Source organism: Lacerta agilis, chromosome 4 (genome assembly GCF_009819535.1).
Source record: "Lacerta agilis isolate rLacAgi1 chromosome 4, rLacAgi1.pri, whole genome shotgun sequence".
Taxonomy (NCBI): Eukaryota; Metazoa; Chordata; class Lepidosauria; order Squamata; family Lacertidae; genus Lacerta; species Lacerta agilis.
In genome coordinates, this window is record NC_046315.1 from 41748296 (window position 1) to 41771208 (window position 22913).

A 22913-nucleotide genomic window follows, 5' to 3' on the forward strand; every position below is an offset into this window, starting at 1 on the left:
CAGCCACCACTGAAGCAAGAATAATGTGAGCATATTCAACAGAAGTATATGCTTTGAGCATCCTCTGAAGCAAACCAGCAACCCAATCCTCAGAGAAATCTTTCTCAGGAAGGCTGACCATAGCAGAGTGCTTTGATGAACAATCTTTGTGCTAGGGAAGATTACTGATTCCAAGAGGCAGTCAATTAATTAATAGTTTTTTATATTTTAAAAAAATCTTATGATCTACATATTGCTTTTTTCTACTGAGTTTATGTCTCCAAGCTTCCCCCCACCTTTCTAATGATTTGAAATTTGAAAAGAAAGGGCACTTAGTCTGAGTTTCCAGCTAATTAGAGAATTTTGTATTTTATTGATTTTTTGCCAAAGGGGAGCAATTTACAAAAAAAGCCGCATTACACTGGGGGCACTGCAGCTTGCTGAAGCTTCTGATTTAAAGAGAGAGTTTTATAAACTTTAATAATGTTTTATTTATTAACCTTTTATCCTAGCACTCATTCTACCTGAATTTTAGATTACTAAGAAAAACACAAATTGAACAGCATGCCTAATTAATCATTATCTCCTTTATTAATTTAAGGACCTTAGAAAAACTATTTTATTCAGATCTTCAATCACTTCTCAAAAAAAATGCCCAAGATGCTAAACTTGGGCTGTTATTAGAATTAATAAAAAAGAAGAGAAATTTATATTCAAAATTGTATGCGTAGATTGAAGTATGGACTGTTGCAAGTATATAATTATGCACAATCTATTAAAACGCAAGTGTTAAGACAGATTTTCTGTAGTAATGACTGTAGACTGATACCCCTTTTATTAGAAAAAGACATTCTGCTTGGCTGGATTGAAGATACTCATAAGGCAGGATGAAATGGTAGACTCTGAAGGTAGATGATTATACTGTTTCAGACTACAGGCAATGTCAGGGAAAGAGGGACTACTCGGGAGGAGCAGGGAGAGAGAGAGGAGCAAGCTAGAGCTGGGAGAGAAGATAGTGATTCATCCAGGAAAGGGGGGGTCACTGGGTTATAGAGAACAGCCACCCATAATCTCTACAGATTCATCCTCCTCCTCCAGCCCCCGTCAGGAAATGTCTCCGGAAGAGAGCGAGATGCCAGGCTTGGGGATGACAGAACAGAGGCCCAGCACTGTCAGTCACAGACAGGAAGATGAGCCGGGGGGGAGGAGGAGACGCAGACATCATTTTAGAGTGCCGAGCCGTTGGTTGTGTTGGTGGGCGAAAGAAAGCCCGCCACTCCGAGGAACTGAAACTGACTGAGAAGTCATGGCTGCAGAGACTCTGTAATTCCATTATGGACAATAAATAGTTTTAGCTTACCTAAAGGCTTGTCGTTACTCATGAGCAACATCCAAGAGAAGGAGCAATCCCTGACAGGCAAGGAATAATGTTTTGAGTCTGCTACAGGGAGGTGGGGGGGGGAATCTGCATAAAAATTGGTTTTAAAAGTTACAACATGGCCCAGCCGGTCTTGGGAACCTTGTTATGCCAGGAGCAGTCACCTGCTATCTATAGTGTGACAGTCTGTTCTGTCACTTCCGGGTCCTTCCCATTTATTACCAACATATTCTGCTGGAGACCAGGCTCCAGTACAGCTGCTATACCTGTGCTAGTTCATTGCAAGAATACAATACTGTCCTGGTAGCTATTTCAGTCCATCTTCCACACTGGGATTGACTAGTGGGTGGGAAGTGCAGGGGAGCAAGCTGAGTCAGTTCGGTCAGCCTACCAGATAGTGTAGCTACTCCTCTCGCATCCCTCTCACCACTATGCCGCTACAGCCATATTTGTCACTGTCATTGGAGTGAGGCAGCCAATCAGGATCCTCACCACTAACGGAGATCCAGAATGTAATGACAGGGGCAAATTATATGGCCCGAATACATATGCAGACTTGTATGGCCTGTTCAAAGATAGCATAAGTAGATTAGTACATATCCAAATATCCACACTTGTCTATGCCTTCCCAGAGCTGAGTATGCATATGTGTTAAATAAATGAATGCTAAAAAATAACAACTGAAATTGTAGAATGGTGAAGAAACTATCTTTCCCTTCCCTCATCTGGTAATGATGGGCTGCCCCAAATCAGCTGATCCATTCCCTTACCCTCCAATCAGTTACAAAACTCAGAGCAGGGGTGAGGAACCTGTGAACTTCAAGATGACATTGGACTACACCTCCCATCACCCCCGACCACTGACATGCTGACTGGGGCTGATGGGAGATGGAGTTCAACAATATTTTCAGGGCCACAGGTTTCCCAAATCTGCTTCCTCCAAAAAGATCTAACAGTATCTAAACAATCCACATACTTGTTGATACATTTAAAAGGCCTAAATGTGGGGCATAGTGTTTTATTCTACTACTAAAGCTTTAGGTTTGGTTTGGTTTGGTTTTATTCCAGAAGATCAGGTATGAACAAAAGCAGCTTTTCACCCAGAGGCTATATGGGAATAATAGTGTAATGGACAATACATTGTAAAAATGTTTGATGATTATTTCTTTGCAGCTTTTTGATACTGTACTTTTGTATGAAATGGCTTTGGGGAAAGGGGGCGATGACAAATGCAACATCTAAAAATAATTAAAGATGCCAAGAATTTGCTTCTGTTGTATGCTATTTGCATTGTTTTTTTTTTTTTTCAAATTAAGCAATCAGTGAAGGATACAGCCAATATGGTGTTTCTGTAGAAACAAAAATCTCATCTGTACAATAATTAGAATGTAGATGGATGGTGTTCCAGATGGTGCACATGCAATGAGAAGGCTAGCTTTGTACCAGATGGTATTATGGACCATGGATAAAGCAACAGGATAATCATTATAATATTGTGACATGTCATGTTATATGAATAAATACAGCCCTTTTCAGAAAAAGAGGCAAAATCCTCAGAAAATTAAACTACTGAAAGCTGATGTGGCGCCTATCCAAGGAAATTCTTAGAGAAGAAACAAATGCAGCAATATGAAAAAAAAGAAAATCTAATTTATTTATTTACACTCTGCTCTAATGGGACATGGCCATTCTAATTTACAGCAATAATTCTGAAGTAGGCAAAGAAACGCCGTATTTGAAATGTAGCTTCTAAATCTCTCCTTTATGTGAATTCTCAGACTACACAGTGAGCCTATTTTCCATAAGCCAATGGCTTTAGAGGGAAATATTTGATATGCAACAAGAATAATACTGGTGACAATCTTTGTGTCTGGTACAATGCAAGGTCATGTGATGTCAACACAATTCTGCCAAGCCTACTTTTTATTTGCATTGACAAACCAATCAACAAGCATTCCTCTTTGAAAAATGACATGAACTTCAGTTGTAAAAGTAAAAATGTGCCTACAGGAATTCTTAAAGAGTAAAGAAGAGAGTGAAGAAAAAGCATGGCGAAGTTTTTCCCCTGGAAACATTAGGAATATGTTCTCATTTCAGAAGCAATCTGGTACATAAAAAATGATTGCCCAGATGTTTCTCAGTCTTGCCACAAATCTTTCAGGTACAGTCAGTGTTAGAGAGCCAGTGTATTCAGTGAGACCCAGAGAATGTATGTACTGTCCACTTAAATCCTCCCATAATAAGAGACAGATTTAAAAGAAGCCAGAAGAATGGAAAATTTTCCATTTGGTATTGATATAAATAAATAAATTTATACTCCACTTTGATCATTTTGCTGGGTGGCGGGGGAGAGATAAGACTGCATTCAGATGTGGGGATTCTTGCATTAGTTTTCCTGGTTATAATGCTAGAACTTCTGTCCAAGTTTTTAATGTTCGTTTTGTACTGTGTTACATGTTACGTTATGGAACTGCGGCTTTTGGATCAATATACTTGTGCTACATTTTGCGGCTTTTGGATCAATATACTTGTGCTACATTTCGTCCATACCAGAGGCTGTGGTGTGAAACAATGGTGGATGTCATCAGACATGTCTCCACCCTTTAGCTATCTGCAAGACAGAAAGTCCTCTACACTCACAACTCCTGAGCGACAAAGGGAAACCATGCATGCAAGATCCATTTGTTCAGATGAAACTCTATCCAGCTGAGAATATCTACACTCAGCTGCAGTGTGTTCATGGCATCCAACCAAAGTATCACATTTATACTTGATATTTATAGCATACCCTTATTTTGTGGCCCATCCTCATGACAATATTTCAAGTGGATGGTATCAAACAATGCTATAACCAGAGCACATAGCAGGACTTTAAGTTTGTGAGGTCTTACATGAAAATAACACAAAGTGATGCACTTAGCATTCATTGAGAAGTTGTGACAGGGACATCTAGAGACAGATAACATAAATAAAACTCTCTTTTTCTTCTTCCCAAAATGCCTATATGAGAGGAATGTGAAGATGATAGCACCATCTGCTGTTTCTGATCACCCCATCTTCTATAAACACAACAATTTGAAACTGTTATCAGAGCCCCATTAATACTTGCCATCAAATGTTAATAATTAGGAGTGACAAGTGTGCATTAATATGTCAATACTAAAATTTATTTCTCCAGTATCTTTTTTGCTGTTTGGTCCAGTGACTCATAGGTATTTGCAAAATGTTTCGTTATTTATTCTTGGTTTATTTATTCTCCACTGCCCCAAATTAGTCCAATCCATTTCAGCCTGTTTCATGGTGAACAGCTGAGGTATTAAGGGAAGTTGACACTTGCCTTCTGAAATTTAAGCACTGCTACATCCCAAGTGAGAGCTGGACCATAAAGAAGACTGATCGTCAAAGAATTGATGCTTTTGAATTATGGTGCTGGAGGAGACTCTTGAGAGTCCCACGGACTGCAAAAAGATCAAACTTATCCATCCTTAAAGAAATCAGCCCTGAGTGCTCACTGGAAGGGCAGATCCTGAAGTTGAGGCTCCAGTACTTTGGCCACCTCATGACAAGAGAAGACTCCCTGGAAAAGACCCTGATGTTGGGAAAGATGGAGGGCACAAGGAGAAGGGGACGACAGAGGATGAGATGGTTGGACAGTGTTCTTGAAGCGACTGGCATGAGTTTGGCCAAACTGCGTGAGGCAGTGGAGGATAGGGGTGCCTGGCGTGCTCTGGTCCATGGGGTCACGAAGAGTCGGACATGACTGAACGACTGAATGACGACAACAACAACATCCCCAAACTGTAAATTACATATAAGCAGTCAGTCTAATTTTACTGTTTTTCTTGTATCTTCTTCAATCTTGCTTTTCACAACATTCCTTGGAAGAAAATGGTTCTGAGCAAGTCTAAGTCATCTCTGAGTCATGGCAACTGAAGGGATGCCTCACCTATTTATGCTAATTGGAAACCAGTGTCACGTGACACCAGGCCTCCTCAATGTGGGGGGAAAGTCAGTGCCCCTGGATCTGAACTTATATTACAAAAGAATGACCAAATTTAGACCAATTGGACTATTGGAAAAGAAGAAGGAATGTGGATTTGGAAATAAAATGCACCATATTTGCTTCTTCCGGGTTTCTTAGTAGGAGTTCTGAATCATAGATGATCTAAATGGTGCTGTTGATCAACATCAGGGTTACCTTAATTTGCCACACATAATTTGTATCTTTCATTCATACAACAAGAAGTGCCAGAGAATGGCAAACAACAAACTATGCAAGATATCTGCATATAGATTTATTTAGGTGAGTTGTGGATGAAAAGGTAGGTCTAACTAATTCAGCCAGTGCATTATTACCTCTTTTGTTGTGATGGAGCTTTGAACTTCCTTGAATTGTCTATGAGCAAACAAAAAAAGGGTCATACAGAAATGCCTATGTTTTTGTTTATAATGTGCAAGCTCATTCTGGCTAGATTTCCACAGCTGGATGAGGAGCAATGTGTGCAAGTGGTTTCTGCATGTAGTGGTTCTCTCCCTGATCTTGCTGCCAGGATACTAACGCAAAGCAATATCCTGCCTATCAACAGTGGGGGGTGAGGACTCTATTTAGTACCTTCCTGCCAAGCATCTGTTTACTGATTTTTGAAGAGGGTCACACAGGCAACCATGGATGTTGCCAACTTCATATTTGGGTTGGGGCCAAATTGTATGCTTAACAAACATCAGGAAAAATATTAAACACCTGAAAAAGTTTTAACAGGGGTGGGTGGATAGCAGTTCAATCAAGAAAGAAAGCCAAGGTGGAAGTATTAGCTAGTTTATCTAAAACTGGTAAACATTACAGATGAGCTTAACTGTTGGTGTTTGTTTGTTTTAAAAATTATTATTATTATTATTATTATTATTATTATTATTATTATTATTATTATGCAGGTGTTATTCACTGTAACAGAATCCTGGTCTAAAGTTTCTATAGAGCCAGAGTTTATTTTGGCAAGTGCCTTGAAAGTAAAATACTGGAATCCTATTTTGACAAGACATTAAATGTAAGATAATTTGTGTAAAACTTAATTATCCAGTACAACAGAAAGTGGCCTGTAGCTTTTTATTTATCTTTTTCACATAAAAAAAATGTTCCCATCTCATGCTCTGGGTTCCTTTGCATAATTAATTTTTGTAACGATGTCAAAGAGCCATTTGATCCCACTTTAAGACACAAATGTGCATCAGATATAATAGGAAAAGACATATTCTCAATGCAAACAGTATTAAGAATTAAGTTCTTCCATCCTTTTTCCTAAAGGCCCATAGAAGACAACAAGCTGTACTAGAAAGCTGTGAACTTGCACACATTCCATTGATTGCAATGTTAAGAGTAATTAGTATCTTAAAACATATTCTAAGGAATATGGTTCAGCTCAATCAACCTAGACTACCTAGAGGAATGAAAAAGGAGGACCATCTATGAAGCCCCATGTCTTAGGTAAGTTCAATATCTAGTCCACCCGGTAAAGGGAATGTTTGCAAACCCTTAAGTTTAATTATCACAAAGAGAAACTGCTGAAACATGATCATGTGAGGTTTCTGAGAAGATCCTACATGAAATAATAAAGCCTTTGTACTGCCATGTCATCTGAAGACTGTTCAGCTCTTCCTTGTAGATAATGAAGGAGAAAGCAAAAGAGAGAATGCCACACAAATTGGAAATTAACACCATATTTTGAAGACTAAGTAACAATGAAATGTTCTAAAGCAAATTAGTTAGATGGCCATTTTGAAGTATTTTGAACAGCTATCATGTCTGAGACAAGAGGTGTGCACTTACTCAGAAGGGTAAGGGAAAGGGATAATTGCCAGAGTTTAAGAAGTAGGCTAATTATTGTCAAAGATTTCAATGGAACTGCTCTCCTCATAGTTATACGTACTTGAGTTTGTCGCCAGGTAATCGTTTCCTTTCCTGTTTCCGCACTTGCAATAGGGTTGAAGTTACGTGGGAGGAAGAATCATGATTGTCAACAAAAGCTATGAAATAGCCATGTGTATATCACATGCATAGACAGATAAGAAGTCTATGGGAATGTTTTATTTTTTTAAATGCACATTTGCATGTGGCAAAAATTGTCTTCGGAAAGTAATTACATAAAGCAAATGTGATCATGCAAATTAATAAGAAAAATAAATTTGTCAGGCTCCAAATACCACCTTATTGATTCATTGCTCAGTTACTTACTTAATCAATCAATACCATTTCTTCCCCACTTCAGCACAGAGCTTCATCTGGACTAGGTTTGCGTCATGAGACAGGATTTATGAAAGCTTTTTCATTATGTTTTCCTTATATGTCAATATGAATACGATAGGTCAACCCATCCTCCATACATGCACTTAAACATTAATTATGTGTTGTTGTTGTTTTTTAAAAAAGAAATTCCTGATATCTAATTGTTTTTGAGAAACATGGGAAATGGGTATGTCATATAGGGATAGTGATTTATGCATTCTCCCTCTTACACGAGTTTTACGGGTTTCCCAAATTATACCCAAGAACTTAAGAGGCAAACTACTTTAGTACTTGTGAAATGAACTGTATTTGGGGTAAACTGGGTAATGAATGGGACTACAATGTCCAATCTGGGGTGTACAACACCAGCAACCTAAAGATAATGGTAAAAGTACATTTTCATAATCGAGTTCACCAAACAGATGCTAGTTTCGCTAGAGTTCATTTTTTAAAAAAAGGTTCCTCTACTACACTAAACCACATGTGATCCTTCAAATAATGAAAGAAACCTGCACACATTTTATTTATTTAGCGAAGAATGTGTTAATGAGGAAGCCTACTGCTGCAGTATACCTAGGTTTGAAATAAAAGTACTATTCAGGCTTTCCAGTCCACCACACTATTAAAAAATAACATGAGGGGGAGAGCAAGGATATACTTGCTGGCCACCTTGCTCATCTTCCAACATTGTGTATGCAATCAAATGCTAACAGTGCCCTTCAGCTCTCTATATTGGACAAACAGGCCAAACCCTACGCCAAAGGATAAATGGACATTAATCTGATATCAGGAATCACAAGACAGAGAAACCAGTAGGAGAACACTTCAATCTCCCAGGACATTCTATACAAGATCTCAAAGTAGCTGTCTTAATAGAAAGGAATTTCAGAAATAGACTGGAAAGAGAAGTGGCTGAATTGCAACTAATCACCAAACTTAAAACCATGGAGAGACCTGGTCTGAACAAAGACATTGGATTCCTATCTCATTATACATGACAAAGCTAGCTTTAGCCTTCTCACCTCTTGCCTTTCCTTGTAAGACCCTGTAAAAATCGCAGTCGTTAACAGTCATTTTTATTTTTGTTTTGACTACTTTGTAAAGGAATTTTTTATTTTATTTTGTGTTGACTACTTTGTAAATATCACCCATGACCATCTTCAGAGTCTGTTTTTGCTGAAATCTTAGGATGCTGACATACTGAGTCAGACCAATGGGCCATTGAGCGTAGTGTTGTCTATACTGATCAGCAGCTCTCCAGGATTTCAGTCAGGGGTCTCTGCCTGCTCTATGTGTAGAAGCTGGGGGCTGAACCTGGGACCTTATGGGTGCAAAACAGAGCTAAGGCCAATCTCCCCCTTATCTTGAAGCAATTCCTACTGAATTCAGTTGGGCTTACTTCTGAGTAAATAGATTTAAGATTGTACTATTAGTTCTATATTTAAAAGGAGGTGTTTTTTTTTCTCCTCAATGCAACTTGAAGGAAAGCCCCCCCTCAGTCCTAAATATCCCTTCTCATAATTAGTCCCAGTGAAACAGACCCCAGCCTTAGTTCTTAAAAGATAAAAACACATATTTTATATTTTGGAATGTTGGAAGAGAAAGGACAGAAAGCCACCAGAGATTTTTTTAAAAAAAGCCAAGTGGAATAGAATGAATATCCAATATCCGACACACCACACATAAATGGTAGTAGGGGAGGCAGAGAGAGAGTTGTACAGGGCAAATATAGGAGAAATTAATTCTCCTTTAGCATCTTTCAGCTTGCTCAGATTGGGAAAAAAGAAACATTTTTTTTAAAAAAAGGAAGTAGATATACCTTTGAGACAAGAAGAAAAACACCAGCAACCCCCACTCCAAAAAAGCCTCCCTCCCCCAAGGTCAATCCATTAAGACACTAAAATTTATAACCCAAGACCAGCACAAAGAACCTACTCTGAAAAGTGACATTAAAGTATTCCAAGAGCCCCAGGGCAGAAAGCAAAACTGATGTGTCAAGCAGACTGAAGGTGTTCGGGCTAGTTTTCCTCTCATTCACTTTATTTTGTTTTGGCATAGATAGTCTTTATTGTATTAAGATGCTAGATCAGGAGTAGCAAGAACAGATTTAATTTACTGATGGAACAGGCAGCCGGATCCTATTCTGCTTTATCTGCACTTCCAAAAGCAAATGCAGCTGCAGCTAAAAGCTAATCTACATGTGCGAATGAAGTGTGTGGTATTGTCCTTCTCAGACTGTACCACTTCAGATTGCAGATGAGTAGGGGGCGCTTATGTTTTCTATTCTTCCACTTCCAAAGGAAAGCTTGTTACCTTATTTCCTTGGGGAGCACTGTTTGGCATAAAAGGGAGATTCATGGAGGCCCTGAATGTTCTCTAAAAGCCTCCCAATATTTACCTTTGTTAACATCTGTTCACTGTCGCTCTCTCTAGCTACTTGCCAGCAACATTATATTTTAATCTGAATTCTTCACGGAATGTCTGAAAATGTAGCCAGTTGAGGATCACATAGTTGCCATGCCATCAGAATGAGGACAGTGCTTCCTTCCCTCACTCTGAATTGGCTTCATGATGATGCCATAAAGCAATTCAGAATAAAGGCAATAGGCAGCATCCAACAAGGGTGTCCCATTATGGGCTGGATGAATACTTTCCCTCTGTCTAAGGAACCTTCTGGGGGAGTGCAAAAGGGGGAGATTCTTGCAATAATCTGTAAAATGTGCTGTAAGGCAGGTCAACTTTGCTCATACCTACTTCAACCCTTCAATTCCCCTTCTCTTTTGCCTCCCTCAATCCTGCCCCCATTCTCCACCCAATCTTCTGACTTTTCTTTTAACCTTTTCCAGACTTTCCCTATTGCCCTCTCCTATTAGATCCCATAATGTTTCTGCTGCTTCTTTCTCTAATTGCCTTTCCTGGTCCCTCAGCACTCCTGAGCACCATAAAGTGTGTATGTGGCGGTGGTAAATATAAATTATGCAAGGTTGCATGGCAGCCAGTTTTGCTGTGGTGTCTGTACCTAGCCCATGGTGCCTTTTCCTAGAGCATAACTTGGAGCCAGCTTAATCTTCCCTTTCCCACATTCAGCCCCTTGACAGTGCTTCTTCTGGGCAGTCATTGCCAGAAATCTAGCTTTCTATGTAAAATGAATGTTTTGTTTACACGAGTACTCAGTCTAGTGGTACAGTCAGACATAAATTTGTCACCACAATGAGAACTAGGAGGCCCAGCTCCTGATTTTGGGGTGGGCAGGAAAGCTGCTAATCATCCAAACACACCCCAGCACCTGCATGTGAATCCTACATGCATAAATATCTATGTGTGAAGGATTCCCAACTTCAGAGGTTCATGCTAACATGTGGTTGGCGGGGCTGCAGCCAAAAGGTGAATCTCATTGTTGCTTTCTACATATTTTGAGCAATGCTCAAAGGGGGCTCAGGTTCCCTTGCCTGCATCAAGTAGGTTTCATATGCCATGGCAGTGTCATGCCAACACAGGATCAGCCCGATCCATGGCTCACCAGTGTATTAGCTGTGCATATGCAAAAGAGGCAACCCAGTTTAAAAGAGATATCAAATACATGGGACACCTAATTTCATGCTATAGTGAGCGAGGGGAGACAAAGAAATGTTGGCAACTAGTAATTTTGCATATATACAACAACTATAGAGTGGCCCTGTAAATGTGCTTGGTGGAGAATGGCAGGGAGTCAATGCAGATCTCCAGCTATTCTCTCACATCCCCTTTGTCCTTCCTGCTTCCCAAGCTCTCTTCCCCCAATCCACTTCTGCCTCTGCCTCCACTCCCAAACAGCTGAACCAATTCCTTTAATAATTCTTTATTCCCACTTTTGTTTGTCCTCTGTCTCCCAACTACCCCTCTTTTTCAATGTTGTGAGAAACACACCATTCTTGTCTTCCAAATTAAGATATGTCTGGGAAGATGGCAGTAGAAGAAGCAATGTGTTCCTGAACCGCTAATCAGTTACAATATTAGCCCCTTTCAGGTGTTAGCCTCACAAAAAGGGCATTATGTAGCTGCTATGGAGTTGCACTCCTAGTTTCTTCATTGGCATTGAGCATGCTGCCTGGCCTTGCCCACAGGTGTCCACACATTAGCATGATAATCTGCAAGGAAGCAGAAGCAAGTCGTGCATAGGAGCTGATTGTAGCTTGGTGCTCTGCTTTGCATGCAAAGGGTCCTGCGTCAAGTCCCTTACATCATCAGATAAAGCTGGGAATCCCCCTTATCTCAAACCATGAAAAGCTGCTGCCAATCAGTCTATACCAGGCATGGTCAAACTTGCCCTCCAACTGTTTTGGGACTACAACTCCCACCATCCCTAGCTAACAGGACCAGTGGTCAGGGATGATGGGAATTGTAGTCCCAAAACAGCTGGAGGGCCAAGTTTGGCCATGCCTGATCTAGACAATACTGAGACAGATGAGCCAATGGCCTCACTTGACATAAGGCAGCTTCTCTATGTTCCGTGCAATCAGGGCACCAGATACACTGGGGTGAAGAAGGGCAGGAGCATTCATTGCACAATGCCCCCACCATGTGAATGATATATGACAGGGCCTAGTCTGGTTTTTTTTCCCCTGTTGTTGTTCTTGCTCAGTTTCCCATAAACAGAATATCGGGAAGAAACCAACTTCTGTTTCCAAAGAGGTTAGCAAAGTTCCTGTCATCATGAAAAAGCAGAAATTCACTCCAATGGTTTTATGCAGATCCAAGATATTTGTATTTTCCTCTGAAGATTTAACTTTCTCAATAAAGTGGGTTTTTTTAAGGGGGGGCGTAGGAGAAGTAGCTCAGAGAAATGGTGCATAGTGCATTTCTCTAGATCAGGCCTTAACTGTAATCTAACTCTGGGGAAACAATTAAGGCATTAAGATGTCTCAAGGCATTTGTCTGTCATTTTTATTGGGACAGGGGGAATTTAGAGAACATAATGAAAAACTTAATTACACACACCTAATTATGAAATTTTAATAGAAATAGCAGTGCAGGAATGGGCCATTGCATAAGGCTAATAATGCTGCTGATAAGCCATCAAAAAAACAAAGCAGAGAATTCCGGCAAGGGCCTCCGTAGGAGACCGACTATCTCTGATCTCCTATCTACAAAAGGCGCCTAATAGGATGGACAATTTAACATGAACTGGAATTTACTTGATTGTAAAATGTCTTTATATATTAATGAGAAATCAAAGAAATTAGGGAAATAGATAATGAAAGGCAGGCAATGATAAGGTAGCAAATTACAGTATTGCCAAAAGGTTAAATGAGAATGCTGCTTTGGCTATAATCATAAATGTAAGACTTGGGCTTGGTTTAGAAACTGTGCAATTTACATATCTGTTGGGCAGAGGATTCTATGTTATCAAAAATTTACACACACACACACACACACACACACACACTGAAACTCATCAACCTGTAACTTAGGTCTGGTTATGGCTTAAAATGAACACTGTATAGGCAGCCCTGTATAGGGAAGCTTTTTAAGGTTTAATGTTTTATTATGTTTTTATATATGCTGGAAGCCACTCAGAGTGGCTGGGGCAACCCAGTCAAATGGGCAGGGTACAAATAAATTGTTGTTGTTGTTGTTGTTGTTGTTGTTGTTGTTGTTGTTGTTACTGGTTTAATTTTTTATTTGTGCAATTGTACTGAACTATGGGAGATAAATCTTTGAACAACAGAGAATACAGAACAATAGAAAATGTCACCTATGATTTCACATGCAAAATCCACTGTTGAATGCAAGTGTTGATGTGTGGGGTTTGACACTCCCATTGAAAGTCTTGTGTAAAATCAAAAGGGGGAAATTTTTGTTGGATCACACCTACATAGCAAGCTGCCTTATACTGGCTTAGAAGCTCATAGTATCGAGCTGCACATCTTATAATTCTTACCCCTGTAATGGAAGAAAAAAAAGGTTATTGAGCCTACTGGGATTTAAATAGAATTCAAATGTGAGGTGTATAACAAAAATACCAAACAAAAAATCTGTTTCTAGATGAACTTTAATGCAGGTAAGCTGTATATGCCTGAGAAGAAAAGGCCTTGTGATAGAAAAGAATTTTAAGGAACAAAATTAATACATGTCTAGGAAAGAATTGCATAAACAGTTATCGAGGCTGATGGTCTTTACTATGAAACCCTTATCACATCAAATAATAATGAAGTATGACATTTAAATCCTTAGCCATTCTAAATGGTGACTCAGAAAATGGAACATTACTGATATCTTTGACAAGGCGAACGTATGAAGTAAAAGGAGATGTCGAGTTCAGATAAGCTATTTATTTTACTGACCCCAGTCAATCTCACCCTTGTTTTTAAAATATTTCTCCCAGCCAACAGGCTACAGGATATGACATTCATTAGGTCTGTCAGAAGAAGCAGGCTGATAAATAGACAGCAAGGATTAGCAGAAGTATATGAAACGAAGGCAAAGCGATAGCACTGTGACAAAATGAAGCCCCGTATCTGAAAAACGGCCTCTTGCCAAAGTGCCAGGAATGATAAGGAAATATGCCATCCTTCCGTGCTTGGTGCCATATTTCAAGGTGGGGCTCAAGCAAATGAAGTCAACTGTCACCCAGGCCAAGCATCTGTGACTACGGCACCATCTGCACTATACATTCAAAGCAGTATCATACCACTTTAAACTATCATGCGTTTGCCCAAAGAATCCTGGGAAGTGTAGTTTGTTAAGGGTGCTAAAGGAGACCCCTTCACAGATTTACAGTTCCCAGAGTGGTTTAATGTCTACTTCCTTTTACCAGAGAACTCTGGAACTGGAACTCTGTGAAGAGAATAGGAAGCTCCTTAAAAGTCCCAACACCCTTAACAAACTACAGTCCCCTGGATTCTTTGGAGGAAGCCATGACTGCTTAAAGTGGTATAGTACTGCCTTACATATAGAGTGCGGGCAGGAGCTAGAAATGTTTACACTGCAATCCTGTACATCAGCGCTTTGGGGACTTCAGACCTGGGGGCCAAATATGGTCCTCCAGGGTTCTCAATCTCACTCCTGGGGCACTCACGGCTTTTAATGTTAAGGAGGGGTTGATGCATGGTTTTGATAACCCTATGCATACATGATGTTCTCCTTTTAATGTTCACAATGTGTTATTAAAATGTGAAACCAGAAGGTGCTGCAGAGTAACCAGCAACCAGCAGTAGTTGTGACGAAAGAAACAAAAGTAAGAGACGCTTTATTTTACAAGTAGGCCCTGTGATGTATTAGAACAATGTATCTATTATTGTTCTAATAAGGTAAAGCAGGTCTGTGTAGATCCAGCCCTGGACCCTCTCCAGGCTACACACCCTCCTCAGCCACACCCCTCAGTAGCCCTTCGTTAACTGTTTTTGCCTGGCTGGAAAGTGCCCTTGAACTCTTGATAATGTGCATCCATAAAGAACAATTGTTATGGAGTTTCTCATCTGTTAGATCTCTTCACCATTTCTCACACACCACAGTGTGGGGGTGGAATTCAACTCAGGTTGAGGAAGGGGAGAAATCTGGGTTTTGTCATAATCGATCTGCTGCAGACCAGGAATGACTTCCTTCTGCCCATGTGTGCATGCATGAAATTTCAAAGGGAATGTTGTTTACAATGTCAATACAGCTAGTGTGTGCATGTTGGGGGGGGGGATAATTTCCACAAATACCTGAAGCCCATCACTATTGGTTTTTTAAGGGGGGGGGTTGAATTTCCCATTTCTTTTGTTATTCAAATATCCTTTGCTGTGATGACTGTTATCTCACTGTTCTATAACACTGACTGTTCTAGTCAACTGCTTCCTTTGTTGCATTCATATTAACTGTGCTGTCATGTATTTTCTTTACAGATGGTTGTCCTATCTGAGAAATTGGGGGAAGCAGAGATACCACCCTGATTGTCTTTCCCTCAATCAGCTAATCAGTACTCCTATGAAAAGGATTTGTTTTCACAAATTTCCTTCAGCATTTATGTCAAGTGTAGTTGTTGGTGAATGAGTTCTCTTTTTTCATTTTTTTTATCAGTATGAAAATCCCCAGCATTACCCAGGATAAAAACAACTATAGAACACATAAGAGGTACTGCAGTGTTCTTAGAGCTTACTGTTTGAGCTATTCATTAGTTGAAATGCTTGGAGAAATCTTTGTCCTTCTTGGGCTTTTCTTTTTTCCTAAATGGCATTGTTTTCCCATCAGTTGAGTGGTAAAAAGATTTAGCTACAAGTAGAATTGGTTTTGAATGAGTTGAGTAGCAAATGAAAGCAAATTAGAGGGATTCAGCATAAGTTCTCTCCCGCATCCTTCTTTTAAACTGAAGTGGAAGAGCCTAGCGTGCAATCTTTCAAAATATTCTATAGCATAAATCACAGGAAAAATAAAAATTATGCTAATCAATAAATATTATTTCAGAAAGCTATGCATTTAAATGTACAAATAATCTGGTTAAATGTGGCACATGTGACTGGTAGCAATAGGTCCTGACAACACTTAAAATCTTATGACTCTTAATAGTAGTGGAACTTTGCAGAATTTTGCCCTGATTCATGCGGGTTGGGGAATATTTAGCCATTTACAAAGCAAGCTTCTTCATTTCCCTTTAAATCTCCTGCTGCATTAGTATGGCAATCCAATCCAATTAGCCAAATTTATCTCCCACCAGCTGTAATAAGCAGCATTCCAGAAGTGCCAACCCAACCAGTTGTGGTGTGGGTGACAAGATTTAGAGGGAATTGGGTGGGTTGTTGTTATTTATTTATTTATTTATTTATTTATTTATACATACATACATACATACATACATACATACCCCGCCCATCTGGCTGGGTTTCCCCAGCCACTCTGGGCGGCTTCCAACAGAACATGAAATGCAATAATCTATTAAACATTAAAATCCTCCCGAAACAGGGCTGCCTTCAGATGTCCTCTAAATGTCTGGTAGTTGTCTATCTCTTTGACATCTGAAGGGAGGGAGTTCCACAGGGCGGGTGCCACTACCGAGAATGCCCTCTGCCTGGTTCCCTGTTACTTGGCTTCTCGCAGTGAGGGAACCGCCAGAAGGCCCTCAGTGCTGGACCCCAGTGTCCAGGCTGAACAATGGGGGTGGAGATGCTCCTTCAGGTATACTGGGCCAAGGCCGTTTAGGGCTTTAAAGGTCAGCACCAACACTTTGAATTGTGCTTGGAAACGTACTGGGAGCCGGTGTTATGTGGTCTCAGCAGCCACTCCCAGTCACCAGTCTAGCTGCTGCATTCTGGATTAGTTGTAGTTTCCGGGTCACCTTCAAAGGTAGCCCCACATAGCACACCTGTTTAAAGGTTTAAATATAAATGGGTGGTCTCTAGCTTGCAAAAACCTGGCAACCCTAAAGGCAATTTGTGTATAAATAGTCTCCCTCCCAGGCATGCAGATGAGTATAATGGTGATATCCACCACCCCCTGTATCCTGTCCCTGGAGTGATTAGCCCTGATCCAGACAATCTCACATACAGCATCATGATTCAGTGAGCAATAAGATGGCCCTTTGCTGAATATCTGATTTCTCATCCAGCCCACATTCTGTTCTTCTACTCCCAACAGATCTCAAAGGAAAACACCTATCATATAAATTCATGATACACAATCAGGTATTATTCCTGAAAGGAATAGATTCTCATAAACAATCCGCTATTCCATGCATCTGTGATGGATCAAAGTCAAGAACTCTGGAGACATGAATGGACTGGTTAATCATTTTCATAGGCTCTCATATTTATTTATTTATTTGTTCAGTTTACTGTGATAATCTTCAGACTATTAGTATTTCTCCTTTGGGCTGAGAATGAAACTTTGATCTGCAGTGTAGCACTATTGCCAATATCTGGGGTGGTTTCTTTTTAAAAGCTTAGTCCACAGATGAGGAACTACTGGGAAATACGGTAATTGAATTTTTAAAATTAAATTTGAAGAGACTGTGTGTGCATGCAGTCAGTCAACTCAAGGTTGCTTACAAACATCTGGAAACAAAGTCCAATGTCCAGAAAATGAAAATAAAAATACTCATCTTAAATCTGCAAAAGTGGTGGATTTTATGACCAATAGTTGCATTACATGGTCATCAATAATGTATGTGTGAGAAAAGAAAATTCATTAACATATATCAATTTCATAACAAATAAGAACCTTTTCATGAGTTCTTAGGGGACATGAATTCCAGAAGCTCAGATACCTGAAAATGATCAGTAGTTTGTGCCAGACTACTAGGTTGGGTGATTCATGTTGGCTCACTCATTCATGATGGCTGGTTAACACCTCATTCTATGATCCATCACATCATTTGTCACCATTATCTCCATGGACTGCCAGTGGTGCAGAGTAATTCAAGAGGGACAATATCATGAAAAGCTTAAAATGGCCAGGCTGTTGTGCGATCACAATGCAAATGAATTGGATCTTTAAACTGACTCCAAACCAAGAATTGCTAGCTTATCTTTTTGTGCTTCTGCAGCTTATCTGGAAGGCCACTAATGATGGCTGGCTGATAGGGAAAAGCTATACAAAAGACTTGTATCTCAAGGATATAGGCATTGGTTTGTAGGATTCTTCTTCCCTGCTTATTGGCACATTGGGGACTTCCAAACATCCAGATAGTTTCAGACATTCTTGGGAGATACACGATCTAAACTCACTCCTGGTTTCAGGAATGGTTTGGTCCTGAGATGGTCTTTGTTGCTGTGGCAGGTGACATTTTGCAGAAGAGAGAAAGGAGGGGGGAGCCTGTTAATTCTTGAAGGACATCTTAGGTATAGAAAATAGGCAGACAGACTACTTTTACATGTGGTTGCACTCCCCCATTGTCCAGCTTTGGGAGATCCACATGTCACCAAGTCATGGGCACAGCCGGGGGGGCAGGGGGGCAGTTGCCCCCCAATCAAGAAAAAAAATACTTAACTGACTGAGGTTCTGCCCCCTCTCCCAGCATGAAGCCTGACCCCCTAACAAAAATCCTGGCTATGTGATTGCACCAAGTTACTGTCTACAGCCATCTGTGGATAACCCATGCTCTGGCAGCACCCAGACAGAATTACAGTACCATGCTCTAACTACAGCTGCCTTTGAAGTCAACTTGGAAACTGCAGCTGGCACAGAACATGGCTACTAGGCTGTTTAGTACTGACTTTGGTTGCTGGATGGTTTATGAGTGGCAATAATAATATAGTTCTCAAATGCCTTGGTACTCATACACTTTGGCTCCTGAACACCAAAAACCTGGAAGTAAGTGTTCCGGTTTTCGAACATTTTTCGGAAGCCGAACATCCAGTGCAGCTTCCGCTTGAGTGCTGGAAGCTGCTGCAGCCAATCAGAAGCTGCGCCTTGGTTTTTGAATGGTTTTGGGAGTCAAACAGACTCTCGGAATGGATTAGTTTTGAGAAACAAGGTTCCACTGTATTCAACTAACCATTTCAACAGAGGAAGGACTTGCTCAACAAGACTTCCTTCTTCCTTCTGCCCCACACCTTCCACAAATATGCTCCAGAAGGTTTGGGGGAACCCCCTAGATATTTTTTTTGTTGGGGGGCGTGTTGAGAGGGGGAGAAAATTCTATTGCACTAGCATAATACTTGTGCTGATAGAAAGTTAATTTAGCACCAAGTTGGATTCCAACCATAATTTTTCTTCTTGTTATAGCTGTTGTTGTTGTTCACCCAGTAAGCAGTTCTTTCTTCTTCTGTATTGGGTTTCCAGATATGTGGACTTGTATGCAATAAAGTCATCATACCGTTGGTTTCACAGGGCATGTGGTCAAATCCTAACATAGTGGAAATTAATTGTAGCACATCTTCCTTCCTGCTTACCTTTTATTTGCTGAAAAATGCCTCAGAGGGAAAACTCTGCTCTCATGTCTCATAGTCACATAACTTTCTTTACTGGTATTGTAATCAAAATGGATTTCTTCTGAACATTCAAGTTTACTGTTCATAGAACTCTATCTTAAAATATTGGATTTTTTTATTTTTCATTTTCAGAATTAGTGGGGCATGTGGACATGGGAGAATACTGCATTACTTTGATAGAAACTGATAATCTCTCTTACCTTATTCTGTCTTTATATAATTTGAAAGACTGTAAAAAATACAAAAAAAATACAGGTGCATTTGCAATAGGAAGTGTATGTGGACCCTCGGGGAATCTCAAAAGTCCTTTACAAACCAACTTTGCATTTCTGAAAATGAGATGGAATGGACTTAGTCCCATCCCCTGAAGGACTGGGATAGGCTGGACTTTAATGGGTCTGTCAAACTCCATCTCTAAGTAAACATATATAAAGTTATGCTGTCAATCAACCACTTTCCATGTATAAAATCTAGCCCACCATTCAGGGTTATGTAAAACTTAGCTGATTTTCTTCTCAAGGTTCTCTCTTCCCATGACAACAATCTCTTGTCTCACTGCATAATTTTTAACTGCTGGCTACGGTCTGAAACTGAGTTTTCACTTCCTCTGAGGCATAATACTCCATAGTACTAAAACTGTACACTGTAGGAATACCTGGGAAAGATTACACCGGACATGGGTTAGAGCTCAACGTCTAGCCTACCAAGTGGTGATAGCAACGGCAAAGAAGACCTTCTTCACCACTTCTATTGCATCTGCAGAAAACAGCAGCAGGAGACTCTTGCAGGTGGTTTGCAATTTAACGGAATCACCTGCTCCATTGGGGCCCGGTACGGGCCACATGATCTCCTGCAATGATTTTGCAAGGTTTTTTGCAGATAAAGTCACTCAGATTCGGAAAGAGGTAGACTCCACCATGGGAGCAGGGCCAGGATGGGAGAATGCTAGATTGCTGTCAAGTTGCGTGGGATCAATTCCAATCTGTTACCTCCAAGGATGTGGACAGGCTGTCTGGATGAGTGAAACCTACCACCTGTCTCCTTGATCCTTGCCCATCATGGTGCATAAAAGCTAGCCAGGAAGGGCTGAGTGGGTGATGGGCTCTGCGGGGTGGTGAATGCTTCTCTCTATGAGGGAGCCTTCGGAAAGAGGCAGTTATTAAACCACTGCCCAGACCCGCGGAAAGAGGCAGTTATTAAACCACTTCTTAAAAAAAAAAAATCTTTAGACCCGGCCAATATGGCCAACTATCGCCTAGTCTCAAATCTCCCATTCTTGGGGAAGGTGATTGAGCGAGTGGTTCCTGAACAACTCCAGGCACGCCTGGAAGAAGCGGACCATTTGGATCACTTCCAGTCGGGATTCAGGCCTCATCATGGGACTGAAACTGCCTTGGTCGCACTGGTCGATGATCTCTGGCAGGCTAGGGACAAATGGAAGAGCTGTTTCCTAATTCTGCTGGGTCTCTCAGCGGCTTTTGATACCATCAACCATAACATCCTTCTGAACCGTTTAGAGGGGCTGGGAGCTGGGGGCACTGTTATACAGTGGTTCCACTTCTTCCTCCTGGGCCGTATTCAGAAAGTGATGGTGAGGGATGAGTGTTCAGACCCCTGGGCTTACACTTGTGGGGTGCCTCGGGGTTCTGTCCTCTCCCCCATGCTTTTCAACATCTACATGAAGCCACTGGGAGAGATCATTAGGGGGTTTGGGCTGGGTGTTCATCAGTATGTGGATGATACCCAGCTCCACATCTCTTTCAAATCAGAACCAGTGAATGCCGTGAAGGTCCTGTGTGAGTGTCTGGAGGTGGTTGGAGGATGGACAAGACAGAAGTACTGTTTTGGGGGGACAGGAGGTGGGCAGGTGTGGAGGACTCCCTGGTCCTGAATGGGGTAACTGTGCCCCTGAATGACCAGGTGCACAGCCTGGGAGTCATTTTGGACTCGCAGCTTTCCATGGAGGCGCAGGTCAATTCTGTGTCCAGGGCAGCTGTTTACCAGCTCCATCTGGTACGCAGGCTGAGACCCTATCTGCCCGCAGACTGTCTCACCAGAGTGGTGCATGTTCTAGTTATCTCCCGCTTGGACTACTCCAATGTGCTCTACATGGGGCTATCTTTGAAGGTGACCCAGAAATTACAACTAATCCAGAATGCAGCAGCTAGACTGGTAACTGGGAGTGGCTGCCGAGACCACATAACACTGGTCTTGAAAGACCTATACTGGCTCCCAGTACGTTTCCGAGCACAATTCAAAGTGTTGGTGCTGACCTTTAAAGCCCTAAATGGCCTCGGTCCAGTATACCTAAAGGAGCATCTCCAGCTCCATCATTCTGCCCAGACACTAAGGTCCAGCACCAAGGGCCTTCTGGCAGTTACTTCACTGTGAGAAGTGAAGTTACAGGGAACCAGGTAGAGGGCCTTCTCGGTAGTGGTGCCCACCCTGTGGAACACCCTCCCTCCAGATGTCAATGGAAAAAAAACAACTACCAGACTTTTAGAAGACATCTGAAGGCAGCCGTGTTTAGGGAAGCTTTTAATATCTGAAGGACTATTGTATTTTAACATTTTGTTGGATGCCACCCAGAGTGGCTGGGGAAACCTAGCCAGATGGGCGGGGCACAAATTATTATTATTATTATTATTATTATTATTATTATTATTATTATTATTATTATTATTTGTCTCTTATATGCATCTGCAGCCAAGTATTCCAAAGGCAGTAAAATAATAATGTATATAAAATTGTTAAACTAAATCAGCCAAATTCTCTAACAACGTAAAAATCACAAACCCTAGAATGATCATTGACCATGATGGCAGAAAAGTTGGTCAGAACTTAAATGGGTTAATGCAGAACATTGTTTAAGGTACTCTGAAGAATCTTCTCTGCTAATAGGACATGCTAAATTGCTGTCACACAAAATTGTGGATTCCCTACTGTGCAGCTGGAGGAACACTGTGGGATGACTGCAGAATTTCTGGCAATATATTCTATACAATTATTATATAGCATGCTGCTACAGGGACTTGTGATATATCAGGAGGTAATTTGTGTTAATGAATGTTACAACTCTGGATGCTCCACTGGTGTGCTCTTTGCAGGTCTCATGTTGTGAATTCTAACAATTGTCATGCATTTTTTGCACTTACCTTCTCATAGTGTTAGAGTATCACCAGCAGAGTAAGCCAACATGGCTATTCTGCTCGACAGGCAAAAAGTATGTTCAGTTTGAACACAGGTCTAAATTTTAAAGGTACCATCTATTTTCAGCATGAGGTTTTTTTTCAACCCTAAACTGTTCTTATAGTTGGGTATTTCCCTTGCAATTTAATAACTACCTTCTCATTTAAAGCCATTGCTGCAAGTGTTGTCTACTCTGTCTGGC